This window comes from Phyllostomus hastatus, unplaced genomic scaffold (genome assembly GCF_019186645.2).
Source record: "Phyllostomus hastatus isolate PE091 unplaced genomic scaffold, TTU_PhHast_1.1 phas_contig_62, whole genome shotgun sequence".
In the NCBI taxonomy this organism is placed as follows: domain Eukaryota; kingdom Metazoa; phylum Chordata; class Mammalia; order Chiroptera; family Phyllostomidae; genus Phyllostomus; species Phyllostomus hastatus.
Window position 1 is genome coordinate 942957 of NW_025333921.1, and position 18736 is coordinate 961692.

At 35.8% G+C, this 18736-nt stretch overlaps 1 protein-coding gene across 10 annotated transcripts in view; it reads right to left on the reverse strand.

Moving 5' to 3' along the window:
- Positions 1-18736, reverse strand: part of RALGAPA1 (Ral GTPase activating protein catalytic subunit alpha 1) — a 262117-nt gene that overhangs the window by 11289 nt on the left and 232092 nt on the right. The gene's annotated exons all lie outside the window — the stretch shown is intronic.

Sequence of the window (18736 nt, forward strand, 5' to 3'; positions counted from 1 at the left end):
CAACTATGGAAATGGCTGTCAAAATGTAGAGCAGCAGGCAGCAACATACAATTATCAGGAAAAACTCACACGCTGACTTCATGTTGTATAGTTCCTGAACTGAGAAATCAGTTAACCTTTCTTCTACAACTTTAAAAAGTTTTCCTGCTGTACTCAATATGCTATGTTGTAGGCTATACATAAGACATTTAAATAAGCACAAATAATAATAAAAATTTGTTTATTGGCTGTTTTTTTTCACTAATTTTCTAAAACTCATTTAAGTATTTTCTCCTCAAAATTATTTTTTCTTTTTTAAAAAAGAATTGCAATTCAATTACTGTAGTTCTACAATTCTAGAAATTGTAGCCCAAGTCTACAACCAAGACCAAGAAAAAAAAGTTGGGGAAGATAACTTAAAATGCTAATTCAATGGGAGATTCCATGGCCAGTTACATTTATAAAAGAATGTAAGAGTAAAGGTAAGATTATATTCAATAGGTTCTTGACTTAATTATGATATCTTTTGCCATCTAAATGGCTTGAGTACTCTCTTCTTGCATTATGATTTTATTTTATGTAATAATCTGAATTCCAATTCCTTGCAATCCATTATTTTCAATTCTGTACACTGAGGTTGAACTTTGAAAGAATTTTACTTCTGAAATGGGCAGCAACAGGACAAGATGCTATATTAAAATGATCAGCAGTAAGTAAGTACTTTAAGAATCATATAGGTATTTTTGAGTGTTACCATTGGAAAGAAATATAGCACACTTTTAAAAGAGGGTATATGGTTATAAATGGAAGAAGATGAAACTGATGGTTCAATCTAAATAATACCACATATCTCACAACTTGTTGGAAAGTACTTTTTTCATTGGGGGAGATTCACAGCTGCCGAATTTTCTGCAGTTAATAGAGTCCTTTGATTCACAGCAGTGCCCCTTGTACAAAAAATACTGGCCTTTGTGTATTACCAGAAACTAATTTTCTATTTGGCTGAAAAGGGAAAAATGGGGTTATTGCTTCTCCCTCCTACAGAGCTTTTCATTATGCCTGATGCACTCAACTTCTAAGCTCTTCTGAGAAAAAAAATAACTGAAGAGGCAAGAGGTAGAAAAATGAGCTTGTTAGCACATTAGAAGTGAAGTATCTTGGTGGGCCCTAGAAATTCCCAGTGGTGTGTTAACTTATCACTCTATGCATGCTGGCACTGATAGTCTCCCAATTGATCACTCTCTTTTCGCACCAAAGGTGCTGCCAGGAAGCAAAGGCTGAAGGCCCACAGGAGAACAGTCTGCTATCAAAACAAGCTGTTTTTAAAAGTCTGCTTGAATGGGCAAAATGCTCCATGAAAAGTAGGGTGGAGACACCTACCTGCTTTTAAAATGCTCTACTTTCAGAAGGCCTATAAATGAAATATTTTACTTTATCTTATTATATTTAGAGTTTACACAAAAATTAAGCAGAAAGAAAGCAAATGTTAGTATTTCTAAAGAAGGGAGGATATTTCCAATGTAGTAAAATTTATTAAAGCAAGAAATGACTATCTAGATAAAATACATTTTTGAGTGTAATTCTACTTCATTATATAAAAGGAGATTTCTAAAATTCTGAAGAAATCCTAATAAAAAGCCAAAGTAAAATTATCCAGGCACAATGTATTCATTTTATATAAAAACACATGATATGTTTAATAAAATTACAAAATATCTTCATTAGTGAAAATGATGCTTTTTAAAATAACTTTTAAAGAGTGAAACAATCATTAATGGTTGAATTTAAATGAATTTAGTTACAGCACTTACAACAAATCAGGAAGGTTAATGTCTAAAGTTTTCTTTTTGGGGGGTTATCTTTGGAAAACTCTGCTATTTTGGTAAATAATTATAGTCTACAGTAACTCATCTTCTAAAAATTCTTTATAATTTTCAGAGTTTGATGTGACCAAATACACAACAAGATCAAAACAAACCAACCCAATCTATAGTAGTTACATCTTTTCCTCTTTTTAGTTTGGAAAACATATAGCATTAAGGAGATTTAATGAACTCTGAGTACTTGAACCATAGTCCTAAGTCCACAAACAAGGTATTTTTCTGTGACTGAGATAAAGTCCCAAACAGTGCTATTAGCACCTGCAATGGTAACCATAATCTAGAGCAGTTAATTCCTATATCTCCTATAATAGGTTAGACAAAGTTAGACACTTATTCCTTAAATGTAGTTCTCTAAGGAAAAGATATTATACCTATAAATTAAGTGGCATACACAAACTTGAGGGCTATCAACGACAGGATTGCTCAAGCTATATCCCTACTGTGAGCGAGTGTTGCCATTGACATTGAAATTTTAAAAAATGAAATGGGCGAGATGATAAAAAGGGAATGGTAAACTAACAAATTCAGAGAAAAATTTAAAGTACAATTCTAAGTTGAATTAAAAAGGTTTTTATTGTAAATTTAAAACCACCCAAGCCAAAGCTAGCTAATAAAAAGCCATTTGATGAGGGAGACTTTTAGCTGGTAGGAATCTTTAATACAAAACTAGCCAATCAAAAGAAATAACACACAGGTGCTGCAATCACAGCAATATAATTATCCACTAATCCTCCTCCTTCTACTTTTTGCAAAAGCAGAAAAGGGGGAAAGGAATATTACTATTCTAAAAATAGTAAAGGGAACCAAACATTTTCTGTAGTATAAATAGTTTAAACCTAATCTGTACTTCATAATATTAACATTACGATTCATTTTAAATAATGACTATTGATTTTAAACTTATGTATGAAATTACTTGTGGCCCTCTGTCACTATGTCAAGACCAGCTGTCAAAAACGTGGGGTTCAATTTCAGCCCAGTCCTGGAAAAATGTGCACGAATTCTCTGTGTCACAGTTTATCTGTGTGTTAAATGGGAATACCACCACCTGTTCCTATTTATGTTACAGGGATGTTGAAGATAAAGGATATAAATACAGGGCAACCCCAAGTCCCCCTACATCTGTGTGAAAATAGTTTATTTTGTCTTTTGGGTCAAGCCTTTGTAAACAGTAGGTACTGTCTCCATGAGGACAGTTTACAGTGTCAGTTTAAGAAACATCTGTACGGACATGCACGAACTCTTTGATAATATTTCTTGTTTACCGTATGAATAGAGGGGATTTTGACTTAACTTGGATGAGAGGAAAGTGATTTCCATGAGAAAAAAGACAGTATGAAAAAGATACTGTAGAAGGTTAAATAAGTACCACGTTTTCTGATTTTACTAACGTATAGAAAAACAGATAAATGGTGGATTTGGTTTTAAAGAAGCAATAACCCTTCATGCTCCACAATAAATTTCTTAATAATACAATGTAATCTTGAACTGTTTATACTGCCAGAAAAGGCAAAACTATTTCCATGGCATGTCCAGTAGGCTGTGCAAACATTTAGCTCAAATGTAATTTGTGAGTACTTTTGGTTAAGATGGTGGAGTAGATAAACTCTGTGCTCACCTCTTCCCAGGACCACATCAAAATTACAACTAAATTACAGAACCACCATCACTGAGAACCACCTGAGACTAGCTGAATAGAAGTCCAATACCCAAAAATAGAAAGCAGCAGCTGCAATGACACTTGCAGGAGGGGTGGAGACACAGAAAGGGCAGGTCCCATGCAGTTAAGAATCAGGATGGATATCTTGGATGCAGAGGTCCCACCTGAACAGTGAGGAGTCCTAGCTCTATACCTGGTTCACTAGCCTAGGGCTGAAAAGAGGAGTCCCTATAACATCTGGCTTTGAGGACTGCAGCTGAGTAAAAGGGCTTCTGGAATCCCAAGTGTTCCCTTAGGGAGCCACACAAGAACTGGATCACAGACTCACTCGCTCTGGCATCTAGTCTGAGGGCTGGAGGGGTAGGGGTCAGAGTTCCCTCCAAGGACAAAATGCTGTCAAGCACCACTGCACCTCTGTTGAGGATTCAAGCTCCCATACCCATCCCTTAGGAGCAGGTGTGTGCCAAGTAACCTGGCTAACACTTTGCCGTACCCTGGTGATTACCTGAGATCGCACTTACCCCTAACTCTCCAGTTGCCAGAGCTGCTTCCAGAGGTTATTCCACAAAACCCAAACAGGTATCAGTTGGCCTCAACTTGCCCTGCACCTCTTGCTAAGCAGCCCTAAGCATGGTACAAGTGGTGACTGGTCTCAACTTGCATTGTTACTTCTACCAGGTAGTCTGAAGCCTGGCATAAGCTTTAGCCATTGTTGTCTGGAACAGCTTGAACTAAGTGGGTTCTAGCACAAGAGGTGGCTGGCCTCAGCTCGCATCGTGGTGCCCACCAAAGGATCCCAAGCCTGGCACTAGTGGCAGCCGGCCTTGGTTTGCAGCACAGCCTCTTCCAAGCCCCTCCAAGCCCAGCACAAGTGGTTAACCAACCGCAGATCACTTTAGTAGTTCCCACTACATGGCCCCAAGCTGAGTACAAACATCAGCTGAACTTGGCCTTACCCGGAGCCCTTCCCAAGAGCATCCAGAACCAACACCCCTAGTGGATGGCTTCAGACCACAACAGAAGACCACCCAATGAGTTCCACAAACAACATACCTGAAGGTCGGGCTCAATGGTACCAGAGACCGCCACTAAAGCAACTCCTGCTCCATGGGGTTAGCTCTCACACAACAGCTTGTCCACTGGAGTCACTGCCAGCCCTCACAGCCTGTCAGACTGAGGGTCAATCCCACCCACCGATTTGCCAAAAGCAATAAAAAACATAACAAGAGGGCACACACAACCCCCACAATGGATACTCATTGGAGCTCCTGGCTCAGGTGAACAAGAAAATTGCACCTCTGGGCCTCACAGTATACCACTCTGCCAAGACAGGGAGATATAGCAGATCTACCTAATACATAGAAACAAACACGGGGAGTTAGATAAAATGAGGATGCAAAGGAACATGTCCCAAATGAAAGAACAGGAAAAATCTTCAGAAAAAGAACTCAACAAAATGGAGACAAGCAATCTGTCAGATATAGAATTCAAAACACTGGTTATCAGGATGCTCAATGAACTTAGTAGAGGAAAACATTGACAATCAGAGCAGAAAAGAGAATAGTTTGAGTGACCTCTGGGACAACATCAAGCATAAAATCATTCGCATCATGGAGGTAGAAGGAGAAAAGAACAAGGGGTTGAGAAACTATATGAAGATATAATGAGTGAAAACTTCCTAACAGGGTAAAGGAAATAGACCTACAATTCCAGGAAGTACAGAGGTCCCAAACAAGATGAACCCAAAGATGCCCATACCGAGACACATCATAATTCAAATGCCAACAGTGAAGACAAAGAGAGAACCTTAAAACATCAAGAATCAAGAAAAAAGCAGTTAGTTCCATACAAGGGAGCTCCCATAAGACTATAAGCTAATTTTTCTTTAAAAAACAACAACAAAACATCTTATTTATTTTTAGATAGAGGGGAAGGGAGAGCAAAAGAGAGGGAGAGAAACATCAATGTGTGGTTGCCACTAACACACTCCCCTACAGGGAGTCTGGCCCGAAACCCAGGCATGTGCTCTGACTGGGCATCAAACTGGTGACCCTTTGGTTTGCAATCCACTGAGGTACACCAGTCAGGACTGTAAGTTGATTTTTCAACAGAAGCTATGCAGGCCAGAAGGGCGTGGCAAGAAATATTCAACGTGATGAAAAGCAAGGACCTACAACCAAGATTACTCTACCCAGCAAAGCTATCATTAGAATTGAAGAAATGAGTTTCCCCAGACCAAAAACAAAACAAAAACCAAAAAAACTCCCCCCAAAGCGAGGAGTTCACCACTAAATCAGTATTATAACAAAAGTTAATGGGATTTCTTTAAGTACAATAGAAAAAAATCAAATACATACATAAGAAAATAAAGGAAAAAAATCCTCTCTAACAAAGGCAAACAGAAAAAGCAGTGGATCAACCAACTCTAAAGCTAGTACAAAGGTTAAACAGCAAAAGTAGGATTACAATAGTAAATTAAAGGATCCACATACACACAATAAAAATAGAAAATAATGACAAAAACATAAATGTGGACAGGGTGAGTAAAAATGGTAATGAGTTCAGAATGTGTTCAAACTTAAGCAATCATCAACTTAAAATAGACTGCCATACACATAGCTTGGTATATATGAAGCTCATGGTAACCACAAATCAAAAATCTACAAGATATATACAAGAAACAATGAGAAAGGAATCCAAACATGACACTATAGAAAAGCATCAATGTATAGGAAAAGAGATAAAGGGAATGAAAAAAAAACCCCCCCGAAGAATTTAAAATACAATAACAACACATTGCGTACTGTATAGAAACCTCTAAGACATACACCAGGGACCGCACGTTTTTGGGCAAACTGCATGTTATTTAAATCATCATAACTACAGATCATAATGCACTTTAGGTGTTGTTTTTCAGTAATTATAACATTTTTATTTACAAAAACAAACAACTAATTAAACAATTAAAGTTCCTAGTACTTTTTTAATGTATGGTACTGCGTAAAACATTTTCCTCTATGAAGAGGGACCTAACAAAATTTACATAAGTATCTAGATTTGCTCCTTTTTCCATGGGCGGCACAAACTCTGCAGGCTCTCGTAGGAAATTTTTTCTTTCCACTCAGTGGAATACACGTAGGTTCATGCTGTTTCATATCACCTGACAACCTTTTGGGTGGATCTTTACAAGGTGCTCTCCTTGCACCCCCATGGGAAGGGCTGGACAGATTTGTCTCTGGTTCCAGAGAGTCTTCATTATTGTCATCTGTTATCCAGTCTCTTGCCACGGATAGCAGAAACTGTTTATACTTCATTTTTGCTTGTGGACTGAGGATGCTGTACACTCTAAATGAATTGAAAAGTCCACAGTTTATAAGGTACAGCACTACTTTTTTTGTCCATTTCATCGTTTTCCTTAGAATGGAAGAACACAAAAGGAACTGATCTGCACGGTCAATGCCTTTCATGTGGGCATTGTATTCCTTGATGCAGGTAGGTTTTACAATATTCTTTCCTGTTTTTCTATTTTTTTTTTCCTGTTGTCGAGACAGAAGTGTCCTGGATCGTTGATATCATTCAGACAACCCGCTTGTCTTTCCATACTAGGAGAAGAATATCGCCTTTTCTGGAAAATATTATGTCACCTTACTTCATTCTTGATGTTTCCATTTTCAAATTTGGCGGTAAACCTCTACTCTCCCTAATAGTCCCACAGACTCTAGTTTTGTTCTGTAGCAGCAATTCAGCAGTAGATGTAGCATTGTAATAATTATCCTGGTAAATATGGTGCCATATGCTAAGATAGGGTCCAAGAACTGAAAGAACAGTTTCTTGCAATTTCTTTCCTTCAGCAGTGTATATCTCCATATTGCAGATATAGCCAGTGTTACTCTCGCACACCATCCCAACAAGTACACCGTATTTTGTTATTTTCGCTGGGTTGTACATGTGAAATTTTAAATGTCCTCTCCATGGAATCATTCTCTCGTCCAAAGACAACTGTTGCTTTGGTTTGTATATTGTTTGAAATTTATGCAGGAAATAATCCAGCATAGGTTGGATCTTGAAAAGTCTCCCCGAGCAACTGTCCATTTTGGTGTTATCATTGAAATGCCAGAATGTCCATATTTGCTCAAATCTGTGGGGACTCATTGTCTGTGCAAATATAGGGGTATATATCAAAGGATCTGTTGACCAATAGTCTTTCAAGCTATCTTTTCTTGTTTGACCCATCAGAATAATTAGGCCAATGAATTTCTTGATGTCCTTCTGTGTAACCGGAGACTACTTTAGTGTTCCAGATGGTGTTTTGCATTTCATTGCGGTTTGATCGTGATAGTTGGATAGTTCTTTGCACAAAATCTCAAACAATTCATTACCAAAAAAGATACTGGTCACAGAGGGTACAGAGTCACACTGAGACAGAAATGTAGTGACCCCAGCATGACCTTCAAACATTTATAAGCATGGTGGTGTGTCAATTTCAGACCAACAATTATCAGTAGCTTCGTCAGTGTTGGAATCACTTGAAAGCACCACCACCTTGCACTTCCTTACAGGTCTAATAATTTTACTGTCAGTAGAATCAGTAGAATCGTCTCCAGAATTGTCAAAACAGTAATCCGCATCTTTGATCTCACTAGGAATATCTGATAAATTATCATTAAATACTTCTGGAAGTGTATCAGTTTCATTGGTTTCCCTCCTTTTTCTGAGAGGGCATTTCTAAAAGCGCCAGGAACTTGAAGGCAAAGACTATTCGAATGACCAAAATACAACGTAACTGCAATGCTTTATGGGTTCGTGCAATTATATAGTTTTTTATAGATTGACTTGCACGGTTTCCACCAATGAGATTGCTTCATTCGATGTGGACAAGGCAGTGTGTTGACATCTAAAGTCCTTAACAGATGGCACACGAAACACGAGGAAACTCATGAGCGGTACACAATATGATAAAATGACAACAATTACATACTTATCAATAATTACTTTAAATGTAGATAGACTAAATTTTAAATCAAAAGACATAGGGTGGCTGAATGAATAAAAATCCAACACCTGTTCATATGCTGCCTAAAAGAGACCCACTTCAAATGGAAACACACATAGACTGAAAGTAAAGGGATGAAAAATGATATTTCATGGACCTGGATGGTGTAGCTCAGTGGATTGAGCACGGACTGCGAACCAAAGGGCTGCTGGTTCGATTCCCACTCAGGGCACATGCCTGAGTTGAGGGCCAGGTCCCCCGTGAGGGCCACGTAAGAGGCAACCACACACTGATGTTTCTCTCCCCCTATTTCTCCCGCCCCCTCTCTCTAAAAGTAAATAAATAAGATATTTCATGGAAATGGAAACAAAAAAAGATAGGGTAGCAAAACTTATATCAGACAAAATGCAAATAGACTTTAAAACAAGGGCTATAACAAGAGACAAAGAAGAGCATTTAATAATGACAAAGGGATCAATACACAAGAGGACGAATCTCTCATAAAAAACTAGCCTAAATGTATAAAAGTAAATATTGATGGACATAAAAGACAGTAATACAGTCACAGCAGGTGACTTTGACATCCAATTGACATCAACAGATATATCATACAGAAAATCAACAAGGAAACAGTGACCTTAAATGACAGATTAGACCAGATAGACTTGATGGATAATTTTAGAACATTTTGCCACAAGAAGAATGTATACATTCTTTTCAAGTACACAAGAAACATTTTCCAGGACATACCAACTGTTAGGCCACAAAACAAGTCTCAATAATTCTAAGATTGAAATCATATCAAGCATCCTTTTGGACCACAATGGAATGAAAGCAGAAACCAATCAGAAGCAGCAAACAAAAGCACACAAACATATGGAGGCTAAATAACACGCTACTAAATAATAAATTAACAACGAGATCAAGGAACAGACCAATGATCCTTGAGACACATGAAAATGAAAATTGAATGACTGAAAATCTATAGGCCATGGCCAAAGCATTTCTAACAGGGAAATTTACAGCAATACAAGCTGAACTCAAGGAACAAGAGAAACCTCAAATAAACAGACTATATTAGGCCTGATAGGAAAAGAAGAACAAAGCCCAAATTAAGTAGAAGGGAGGAAGTAACAAAGATCTGAGGGGAAATAAGAGTCTAAAAAAATTAAAAAGATCAATAAAACCAAGAGTAGTTTTATTTAAAAATATAAACAAAATAGATAACCCTTTGACCAGCCTCATCAAAGAAATAAGAGGGGGCCCAAGTAAAATCTAAATAAAGAGAAGTGACAACTGACACCACAACTACAAAGGATTATACAAAATACTACAAATATATGCCAACAGATTGAACAATGTCGAAAAAAATATACAAATTCCTAGAAACATGAAATCTTCTAAGACTGAATCAAGAAGAAACAAAAAATCAAAGTAGATTGAGTACTACCAAAGAAATCAAATCAGTAATCTAAAAACTCCCAACAAACAAAAGCCCTGGATTGGATTGATGGCTTCACAAATAAATGTTACCACATAGTCAAATAAGAATTAACACCAACCCTTCTCAAACTATTGCAAAAAATTCAAGAAAAAGGAAGGCTCCCAAACTCATTTTATGAGGCCAACTTTATGCTGATTCCAAAACTAGACAATTACTACAAAAGAAAAAACATTATAGGCCAGTATTTCTGATAAACATACATGCAAAGATCCTCAACAAAATAGTAAAAAAAAATGAATTCAGCAATACATTAAAAATATAATACACCATGGAGAAGTAGAATTTATTCCTGGGATGCAACACTGGTTCAAAATCTGAAAATCAATGAATGTGATACATCACATAAATAAAAATCATATGATCATATCAATAGAGGCAGAAAAAGCATTTGACAAAATCCAGCATCCATTTATGATAAAAAATCCTCAGCAAAGTGAGAATACAGGGAACATACCTGAACATAATAAAGGCCACATATGACAAATTTGCAGCTAACATCATATTCAAAGGGAAAAGCTACAAGTGTTTTCCTTAAGATCAGGAACAAGGAAAGGATACCCATTTCACTATTGTTATTCAACATAATATTGGAAATCCTAGCCACAGCAATCAGACAAGAAAACAAAATGAAAAGCATCCAAATTTGAAAGGAAGAAGTAAAACTGCCATTGTTTACAGATGACATGATACTATAATAGAGAACCTAAATATTCTACCAATAAACTACAGGAACTGATAGGTAAATTCAGTAAAGTAGCAGGATACTAAATAAATCTCCAGAAACTAGATGCATTTTTATATACCAATAATGAAGTGTGAATCCCATTTACAATTGCATCAAATAAAATAACATATCTAGGAATATATTTGACCAAGGAGATAAAAGACCTATACTTAGAAAATTGTAAAACACTGATGACAGAGACTAAAGATACAAATAAATGGAAGGATATACTGTGGTCATGGATAGAAAGAATTAAGTGTTAAAATGTCCATACTATGCCAAGCAATCTACAGATTTGGTGTAATCCCTACCAAACTGCCAGTGGCCCTTTTCACAGAACTAGAACAAATAATTCAAAAATTTATATATTCAATAGAGCCATAAAAGACCCCGGATAGCCAAAGCAATTTTGTGAAAGAACAACACTGCTGAAGGTACCAAGGTACCCTATATCAAACTATACTACAAGGTACTAATCAAAAACAGCAAGGTACTGGCATGCAAACAGACACACAGACCAATGAAACAGAGCAGAAAGCCAAGGAATAAATCTATGCCTGTATGGTCAGTTAATCTATGACAAAGAGGACAAGAATTTACAATGGGATAAAGACAGTCTCTCAAATAAATGGTGTTGGAAAAATCGACAGATATGTGCAAAACATGAAAGTGTACCACTTTTTAATACCATATATACAAATGAACTCAAAATGGATTAAAGACAGATGGAAGACCTGAAAGCATAAAACTTTAAGAAAGCAGGCAGTAAACTTTTTGACATAACTCTTAGTAATATGTTTTGGGATATGTCTCCTTGGTCAAGGGAAACAAAACATTACTAATTATAAGGGAATGCATACTGAAACCACAATAAGATATCATCTTCACACCAGTCAGAATGCCAATCATTCAACAAGTTGTTGAAGAAAAGAGAACCCTCACACCATTGGTAGGACTGGAAAAAGGTGCATCCACTAGTGAAAACATTATGGAGGTTCTTTAAAAATTAAAAATAGAACTATAATATGACACTGTAATAGACTTCTGGGTAATTATCTAAAGAAATCCAAAATACTAATTTGAAAAAATCCTTGTACCTGTGTTCATTGCAGCATTATTTACAATAACTAAGACATAGAAGCAACCTAAGTGTTCACTGATAATGAATTGATAAAGATGTATTACATAAATATAGTGGAATATGACTCAGCCAGTAAAAAAGAATGGAATCTGGATCCCAGGCAACATGGAGGCATAGGTAGAAACATTTCACTTCCTCCCACAACCAAAAGAAGGATAACAACTAATTTAAAAACAAAAAACAACCAGAACTTAAAGAAAATCAAACCACATGGAAGTCTGACAATGAAGAAGTTATACAAGAAACATTCATCCAGATGGTAGCAGAGACAGAGACAGGAAGCTATGGCGTAGAGGACACGTGGCAATATGGTGGACCAGGCGGGTGAGGTGGTGGCTGGCAGACGAACTTCCCACATTTGCATGTGGATAAGCCAGGAGAAACAACTGGGGAGTGAGAGAGACCACGCAATACAGGGTTCCAGCATAGAGAAATAAAGCTTCAAACCTCTGGCTATAAAAACCTGTGGGGGTTTCAGTGGTGGAAGAAACTCCCAGCCTCATAGGAGAGTCTATTGGAGAGATCCACAGGGTCCTAGAACATACACAAGCCCACTCACCCAGGGAATCACACCAGAAGGGCCTAATTGCTTGTGGGAAGTGAGGGAAGAGACAGAAAGTGAGGGGTGATAGCTGAGCAAATAAGCAAGTGGCATGGTTCCCTCTCTAACCCCTCACCCACATATAGCTCCATAATGAAGCAAACTGTGTTGCCCTGTTGTGACGAATACCTAAGGCTCTGACCCTTATGATGTAACAGGCTTGCTGACAAAAAGAAATATGGCCCAAATGAAAGAACAGATCAAAACTCCAGGAAAAAAAAACTAAGCAATGAGTAGACAGACAACCTATCAGATGTAGAGTTCAAAACACTGTTAATCAGGATGCTCACAGAATTGAGTTTGGTTGCAAAATGAAGGAAGAAATGAAAGTTATACAAAGTGAAATAAAGGGGACCAACAGTGAAGGGAAGGAAACTGGGATGAACACCAACAATTTGGAACAAAAGGAAGAAATAAACATCCAACTGGAACAGAATGAAGAAATAAGAATTCAAAAAAGGAGGAGACTTAGGAACCTCTGGGACAACTTTAAGTACTCCAACACCTGAATCATAGTGCTGCCAGAAGAAGAAGAGCAAGAAATGGAAAACTTATTTGAACAAATACTGAAGGAGAACTTCCCCAATCTGGCAAAGGAAATAGAATTCCAGGAAGTCCAGGAAGCTCAGAGAGTCCCAAAGAAGTTGGACCCAAGGAAGAACACACCAAGGCACATCAGAATTACATTACCCAAGATGAAAGAGAAGGAGAGACTCTTAAAGGTAGCAAGAGATAAGGAGAGAGTTACCTACAAAGGAGTTCCCATTAGACTGTCAGCTGATTTCTCAAAAGAGACCTTGCAGGCAAGAAGGGGCTGGCAGGAAACATTCAAAGTCATGAAAGGCAAGGACCTACATCCAAGATTACTCTATTCAGCAAAGCTATCATTTGGAATAAGAGGGCAGATAAAGTGCTTTCCAGATGAGGTCAAGTTAAAGGAGTTCATCATCACCATGCCCTTACTATATGAAATGTTAAAGGGACTTATCTAAGAAAAAGAAGATAAAAAATATGAACAGTAAAATTCCAACAAACTCACAACTGTCAACAGCTGAAATGAAAATACAAAAACTAAGCAAACAACTAGAACAGGAACAGAATCACAGAAATGGAGATCACATGGAGGGTTACCAGTAGAAAGGGGAGGGGAGAATGGGGGAAACAGATACAGTGAATGAGCATATTTGGTAGGTACAAAATAGACTGAGGGAGGTTAAGAAAAGTATAGGAAATAGAGAAGCCAAATAACTTATATGTACAAAACATGGACATGAACCAAGGGGTGGAAGGAGGGGAAGTGAAAGGTAGAGGGGGATAAAGGGGAGAAAAAATTGGGACAACTGCAATAACATAATCAATAAAATATACTTAAATAAATGATATCTTGCCATGTGCAACAACATGAATGGACCTAGAGGGTATTATGCTAAGCGAGATACATCGCAGAGAGAAAGGCAAATACCATAGGTTTTCACTTATCTGTGGCATCTTAAAAACAAAACAAACAGAAATGAAAACAACCTTACAGATACAGAGAAGAAACTGATGGTTGCCAAATGGGCGGGGGTTAGGAGAAAAAGGGGAAGGGACTAAGGTGTACAAGCTTTTAGTTATCAAAACAGTCACTGGAATGTAAAGAACAGCACAGGGAATACTGCAAATAACATTGTAATAACTATGTATGGTGTTAGGTACTAGATATTGGGGTTAATCACTCTGTAATATATATAAATGTTTAATCACTATGTTGTATACTTCAATCTAATGTATATATTGTATGTTGACTATAATTTAAATAAAAATGTAAAGAAAAAATAATTTATTACTGGCCTCAAAGAAATGGAAATCTGTATATATATGTATACATGTACCTATGTTGACACATGAAGGATGAGAGTATAATTTTTTACAAAAAGGAGCTATGAAAAATGTAATTGTAAGGAGACTTCAAAGACATATTGCTTAATTAATTTCTTCTTAAATTCAGGTTTAATGTTTTCTTTCCTAAAAAAGAAAAAAACTATTGGCCCCCTTTTAAGTAAAGGCAAATATGAGGTGTTTAGATATGTGCTTAATATCACAGCCTCAGGAATTTAAGCCCCATTCTGAAATTCATAATTTATTTTAGTAAGCATTGCCTACACTCATATTTCCATGGCTTCTTTGCAGTTTTAGCACTTAGAAATCTCATCCCCTGATTTTGTACGAAGATTTCATTAACAATAGTTGTAGAAGAGGGAGAGTTTTGCCTACTGAGGTAAAAAGAATTTGGAGAGCACTACCAACAATATTCACAAAGTCTGTAAGGTGGCTGGTAGGTTGAAATTGGCTATGGTGGGAGTTTTCACCTCACAGAACTTGACAAAAGCCACAAATTGGAGCCTCCCATGCTCTCGAGAGGCAGTTATTACACACCAAATGTGCCTCTTTCCTCATGCTTGTTGTTTTAATAAACTACTGGGGATACTAATGTCATGGGAGCAGAGGCCATGTACTCTTCTCTTTATATACATCTTTACCACTTAACACAGGGCCCAGTATTACTCAGGATGATGAACTAGAGATTGGTATGCAGACAGCCCCCTTTCTCTAATTCTAATGTGGCTCTCCAGAGGCAAACTCCTTTGGGGCAAATGCAGTTGGGACTTTCCTAGGATTGGATACAGAGTTTAAATCTTGTGAGAAACAGTTTGGTTTCACCTCCTATCTTTGATGTTGCTGACCTCCTTTGAAAGAAGAAATCACAATGTATATTAAAAAAGTGAATAAAGCACACAGGTAAGGTCTAACATTAAGAGAAAAGAAAACTGATAACTTCTCAAAAAACATAATCACTGCCTAAAGAAACACATTCTGTAAGTGTTGAAAGTAATTACAGCTTGCTAGAGTTAGGACTGAAATAAACATTCTGCCCCACTGGCTGTGACAATTTTTAATTTTAAAAATATATAAATACTTTCCCTAAATTCAACAATGGTATGAGGTGATGAATTTAGTTTATCATTTGAGTGGCCATCTATAAAGAAAAGGGAAAAAACTTTGTGAAAATGTCTATAGAAAAAATCAAATGGAGGGTAGTTTCAAAACTATTTTAGACAGATTTCCAAAACTCCTCTGGACACCATAAGAATAGAGGTAATCATGTCCTTGAAAAATAATACTTAGAAATTTAAATAATCAGGTTTTTCAAAAGACCATCGTAAGAGGATTTATCTTCAGGCATCAATTATTGAGAATATTTTAGGACAGTTTGAACTAGAGGAAGGACACAATAATTATCTCTCAACATTACTTTCAGGAAACTTAGCAAAATCAGCAAAATGTTTGTTTAGCAGTAAGCCTTGTCTGGATGGAAAATACAACTAGAGATTTGTTTGGAAAAACAGAGCTGCTGACCAGTACAGTTGGGGCTAGAATCATGATCACTTAATAGTCCAGTGCTCTTTCTACAACCATCTTAATAACCTGGGTTTTGTATGAAGAAAAAAAAGATATGAGATATTTTAGTTAGCTCAAAAATGGCCAACACAATGAATATTAGTTTAAATTCTAAGATGTGTAGCTTATGGAAAATGTTTATTTATATACTAAAATATCACATATGGTATAGTAAAAATCCTTGGTGGGCTCTAAAATAAAAATGAAAACAGAAACAAATTATAATACATTTGGCTTTCTAGTTCTAAAAGGCCTTGAAATATCTTTAAACATTCTGAGGCAGATCATTACACAGGGTCTTGAAGAAATAATGAAAAAAAAAAAAAAACAATTTTATTGAGATATAGAACACAGGCAGAAATACTTTACAAATACATCTCAAGGATTTCATGGCTGCTATTGTAAAGTGGCAATTTTTGCTGAATTATACAGAGCAATTAAGTATCCTATGGACTACTGTGCATTACTCATTTGTAAGGTCAAAGTAAATGTACTGCTATCCTTGGCAAATGAATACATTTCTTTCTTCTAGTAGCTAATTTCTTCAAGAAACATGATGTCTAGTTCACATGGAATAAAAATAAAATTCCTGTAAATAAACAGCATGAAGTATATATTTGTACCATGTTAACAGAAAGTCTTTTGAAAGTCTGCAACAGGTTATGCAAAATTATTGTGTATAATTTTTATGATGCCTTATTTTTATTAATGAAATTCTTTAGTAGTTGATACTATCTACACCATGAAGGAAAAGCTGTGATTTGTCAGAATAGACAAAGCTGGGCTCTAATCCATCCTTTTTAACCATACTGCCAAGTCTATATTGTTTTCACTGCGTCTCAATTAGGAGACAGGCAGGACACCTGGTACTTCTTTATCTAAGTCCCATGGGCTGCCAGATGACTCAAAATCCATAACAGGTGCTAAGACAGTGTGAGGATAGTCCCATTATTGAAAGCTGGAGTTGAATAAAACTTGAACCACATATAATTGCTCATAAATCAGTCAATTACTAAATGAAAACATTAAGTAAAAAGTTGACAAAAGCCCAATTCTACCAAAGTTGGAGTAAATGCATTTAAAAATATTATATTAATCTTAAATAAAAAGGATTAAAAATTAAAGCCCACCAAAAGGTTTTAAAAATACTTCCTGATTAAATAATCCAATAACTACTGGTTTCTAAAAGTACTAACATGATTGTTAAATATGTGTATTGACTTTACTTTCATGGTATTTGTATGAAGCAAAACATCTAAAAGAAAAACAAGTTACTGGATTTCAAATTTAAGGAAATTAACATTATGGACATTCATTTTTGATGAGATCTACTTGAAAATATTATTATTAAGTATTAATGAGACTTTCATAGTCAACAGAGAAGTGCTTCAGAGTTACTAGTATTAGAGCAAAAGTTTAAAAAACGTGGAGGGGGAGACTAGAAACAATCGCTATTGTGTTGTTCCCTTTAGGTACAAAAATTTTAGTATGTTAAAGTTGAAGAAATGAATGTATATGTTTGAACTAAATAAATAACTTGGGAACTGTTAGAAGATTGCAAAGAAGAAAAAAGTCACTAAATAAGTGAAATTTTACAGTGTACAATTACTTAAGTGTTATCTCTACCTAAATGTGCACTAATTTAATTAAGATTTTGTTTAAATGCTAAAATTATCAGGAGTAAAAAAAAGTGATTTATTATCACAGTAAGTAGTTACAAAGTACAGCAAACTGTCATTTAAGACTGTGCCATAGAATCTACGATAAACAGTATATTGGCTTAAACTAATGCACTATATGCCTCCAGGGAATGATAGGGTTAGAGACTGGACTTTAACATCAAAATCTATCCATTAATCTTGACTTAAATATAATCTATTTTGCAGTAAAAGGAGGAATGGGAATTCAATGAATTACCGTTTTTGAAATATTGCCCTGGTGCCCATTTACTAAAATCATTTAAGAGGACACGAGGAAATTGAATACTAGTAAATTTTATAGACTGGTACTGATTTACAAAATGTGCATCTCATTTTCCCTCAACATAGCAAGAGAATATAATTTAAAAAAATTTATAGATTAAAAAAGTTTTCTTAAAATATCTTCCTCTATTCTATAATTCTATTAAAAATAATCCTTTGGAAGGACCTGCTTTATAAATTATAATATTGCAATATAATTTAGTCAAATTAAGATAAAAAAAGAATCACCTATGGAAATATACTGTGAGGCTAAAATAAACCTTAATTTTTTTTTAAATGTGGTGGGTCATTGTTTCCTTGCATCACAACCACCAACTACTTGATTAAACTAACTAGAAAAAACCGGAAAGGGCAAGAATAGTGTTTATACAAATATCATGGCGTACAATGCTTCATAGAAGAGAAAAAACCCTCACATTTTGAAAGCTATCCAAAATAGAACTAAACAGAGATTAATCATGATGACTGAAAATAGTTATGTTACTCATTTAAATGACAAAACCAGTATCTAACCTTAGGATTTGATGACTAGTTTACCTTTAGTGAATTATTTTAGCACTTGCAATTGTTATGAACATTAATTTACATTTCTATAAAAGCTTATATATATATTCAGGTGATATCTGGGAATTTTAAAAAGCACAGTGTAAAGAAAATTAAGCCAAATTTGTCTTTAATGTTACCTGATATATAAATTGTGCTGGTTTTAACCCACTTTCCAAAATTAATTTTGAATTTTTATAAAGATTAAAAAATACATCTTTTTTTCATTCAAACACAGTATCATAGACGAAAACTGACTTCTGCTCTGCTACAATCTGGCTGGCAGAA